This window comes from Salvelinus fontinalis, chromosome 37 (genome assembly GCF_029448725.1).
Source record: "Salvelinus fontinalis isolate EN_2023a chromosome 37, ASM2944872v1, whole genome shotgun sequence".
NCBI classification, from domain to species: Eukaryota; Metazoa; Chordata; class Actinopteri; order Salmoniformes; family Salmonidae; genus Salvelinus; species Salvelinus fontinalis.
Genome location: NC_074701.1, coordinates 10,086,898 through 10,090,691, shown reverse-complemented (window position 1 = coordinate 10,090,691; position 3,794 = coordinate 10,086,898).

The following is a 3,794-nucleotide window of genomic DNA, read 5'->3' as shown; positions in this document are numbered from 1 at the left end:
CAAGCAATGAGTGACTCAGCTACAGAGCAGGAGGGGAGGGCCGAGCAGGCCGGGAGGAAAGGGGACAGTGCCAGTCACAGGAATCCGGAAAGGGAGGAGAGTAAGGTCGAAGAGGCAGAATCAGGAGGTAGAATAATTTAGCAGAAAGGAGAGATGATAAGATAGAAGAGGAGAGAGTAGTGGGAGAGAGAGAGAAGATTGCGACGGCGCATCCATCTGGGTAGGGGCTTAGTGGTTAGGGTTGGAGGAAAGGGAGACAGAAAAGGAAACAAAGTGGTGATCAGAGACCTGGAGGGGGGGTTACAATGAGATTAGTAGGCGAGCAGCCTGTAGAAAAGATGAGCTTAAGTGTATTGCCTCCTTTGTGAGTTGGAGGGGATCGGGAAAGGGTGAGGTCAAAAGAGGCAAGGAGGGGAAAGAGAGAGTTCGAAAGAAATGAATCGAAGGCAGACGTCGGGAGGTTGAAATTGCCAAGTATGAAGAACGGTGAGCCATTGGCAGGAAATTAGCTTATCAAGGTGTCAAGAGAGGAACTTGGCGTTCTTGACCGCAGATCGGCAGTTCCAAACGCTGCCAGAGAACCGGAATGGGTTGTGCGCGAAGTGTACACTAAATTAGAAGTGTTGCAGACAAGGGGTGGGGAGCGTTTGTAAAGCCTACAGGCAGAGGAGCGAACAGGTATAGAAAACAAACACATATTTGCCAAAGCTACAAAAAGAGAAAACATTTGATCATCTGAAAATAACTAGGTAAGATACTTACGTGACAGTGTTGTGGAGCCTTCCTCTATTTCCTTCCTCTAATAACTCCACAGAACAACTCGGCAGAACAGTCTTTGTTTCCGCAACGGTCTTAGTTTTGCGACAAAACCACCACTGAGACGACCGCCGCTTACAGCTACCGCTGAGAAACCATAGGAGACTGAAGTACTAACACTACATTCCAACAGAACAAACCCCAAGCATACAGCCAACGAAATGCTGGAATGGCTTCAGAACAAGAATGTGAAAGTCCTTAGGTAGCCCAGCCAAAGCCCAAATCTGTGGAAAGACTTGAAGACTGCTGTTCACCGCCGATCCCCATCTAATTTAACAGAGTTTGAGAAAATCTGCAAGGAAGAATGGGAGAAAAACCCCAAATCTAGATGTTCAAAGCTGATGCAGACATACCCAAGACAACTCAAAGCGGTAATCTCAGCCAAAGGTGACTCTACAAAGTATTGACTCAGAGATCTAAATACGTTTGTAAATTAAATTTCTGTATATCATTTTCAATAAACGTGCACTAATTTTAAAAAACAACAACATGTTTTCACTTTATTGTTATGGGGTATTGTTTGTAGATGAGTGAGATTTTTTTAATCAATTTTGAATTCAGGGTGTAACATAATAAAATGTGGAATAGTCAATCAAGGGGTATGAATACTTTCTGAAGCACTGTAGATCCAGAATCTTCTCATTGCCACTCATAAATATTAGCCTACATTTAAGCTATTGTTTATATATGTATTTCACACTATGTCGGGGTAAATGTTGGTATGGATGTCAATGTTCATGTCATCTTTACCAATCATCTGCATTACACTTAAAGAAAGACTCAAACTACCACCACCGATTTTTATATGGCTAGCTAAACCTAGGCCTTATCAATAATGAATTGAATCTTGCTTATTGACAATGTTTGGCATGTCCATGCTCAGCCATAATGCAATTTACAGTTGGCCTAGCCCCTATGTCAGTGTGAATGCTATTGATGCCATGCAATTACTGAGAACAATGTGGACTGCAAATGGGTTCAAAGTTAACATATTTAGCAAAGATGGGTCTACATTTTGTTATTTAGTTTCTGTAAGCCATTTAACAAACTATAATGGACTAACATTGGAATTGGAGTTGATTCCATTGCAATACTTAAAAGACGGTAAAAACACAACTTGAAGCAACCACATATTTCATCATGGAGCACCTTCTCATTGGCCAATGAGGGGCCAGGCCTCGACACACCCGTTATTCATCAAAACCCAACATTTTCGCACCAACGCCAGCAAGTGTGCAGATCATTGTTATTGTGAAAATTGTTAGGATTTATGTTTATGCACTATAGCCTGCTACCATATTGTATGAAGATGAATATTGTTTTGTTACACACACACACACAAACAATACAGATGTATGTGTGTAAAGACTGACCAACATAGAGTGACAGGCCATAAAACCTGTGGTCAATCTGGAGAGGGGAGGGGTGCATATCTCTAGGCCAACCAGGGAGGGTAGAGCACTGGACAATACCATATTAGGAACTGTGAGTGTAGAATCGACGGACACAAGACGGATCTAATCTACCCAACAACCAGATGCGGACAGAGGAGAGCACCATGGGACTTGGACAAAAGGTGACAACCAATTATCTCTGAAACGAAACAACATATCCAAACATATCCGGTTTGGGGGATCAACTACAAGCCCAGAAGAAAGAGTAAAAATAAATAATTTAATTTTTGTTCAGTATAAAAATGAATGACATTGATTCTTGAAAAATCGAATTTATAAATGCCTCATGAGCTTAGTTCAACTGTCATACCCCATCAGAACCCAAAATATAAGTTTGTTTTACTCCAATGTTTGTGAAGAAAGTGAAAGTAAACAAACACTATACAACCTCAAAGCATTGTTAAAACTATGACTGATATCGTGGATTTTCAGTCCTTGCATCCATAGCTCTGTCTATGGGTTCTATTTTAACAAACCTAATGCAATGGTAAATATAAGCGCATGCGGTAGCGCTATAGGTTCAGGGGTGTGTCAGAAATACTTGAGCTATTTTGAAAGAGATTTGCGTCAGTTCAAATCTGGTATCAGGACAAAATGTGATTCAGAGTCACCGAATATATTTTAAGTATTTTAATTAAACTCAAGAGATAAATGGTAAATGCAATTTTCGTATATACGGGTTCACTGTATCACCGCGCAGGGTAAAACAGGGAACTGTGGAATGTACTCAAATAGCAGTTCTTATACTATGACAGCTTTAGTTCCAACTCGTCCGTTGTCCTATCATAGTAGAGGCTGAGCGCGGTTTAAACTTTGCTCAGCCTATGCTGGCACTCGGACTTGCTGAGGCATCATTGCCATTGCCTATAATGGAATACGCAAATATGTCTAAAGCATATTAGAAATCACTCTAAAAAGAACCACACCAACTCATATTCCATCAGAATCCCATTCTGAATGATGTATCTGCACTCAATTTATTGTTTCACTGTGCCAGAAATCCTTGTTTTAATGATGCTGTTTACAACAACGAAAATATACAAATATGGATTTATGGGACCGTGGAAAATCTTGAAAAAAATGTAGTGCAGAGACATCATTCAGAATGGGATTCTGATGTAATATGAGTTAGTTTTTATTGTTTTGGAGCGTTTTTGGACATGCTTCTTAGCATTTCACTGTTACGTCTGGTTTACACTTTGTCTAACGACATGTCTGTAGACAATTGTAGACATCAAACTTGTCGTTGTCGTTATGAAAAAGTACAAACACAAAACCGCAGCCTTTGCATAATATCAGCAGCCCGGTGCTCCAAATAGCATACGTTCTCTATTTTAACACCAATAAAGCCACCCGTTTAAAAATAAATTCAGTAAATGGCAACCTAGCAAGCCAGGCAACTAAAAGCTATTTTCTAAACAATGTTTTGGTTCGTTGCTGGCTAGCCAGTTCAAATAATGACCAGAGTATAGCTGACAACGTCTTAACTTTAGCTAATTTAGCTTACAGAAAATAGTTTACTGC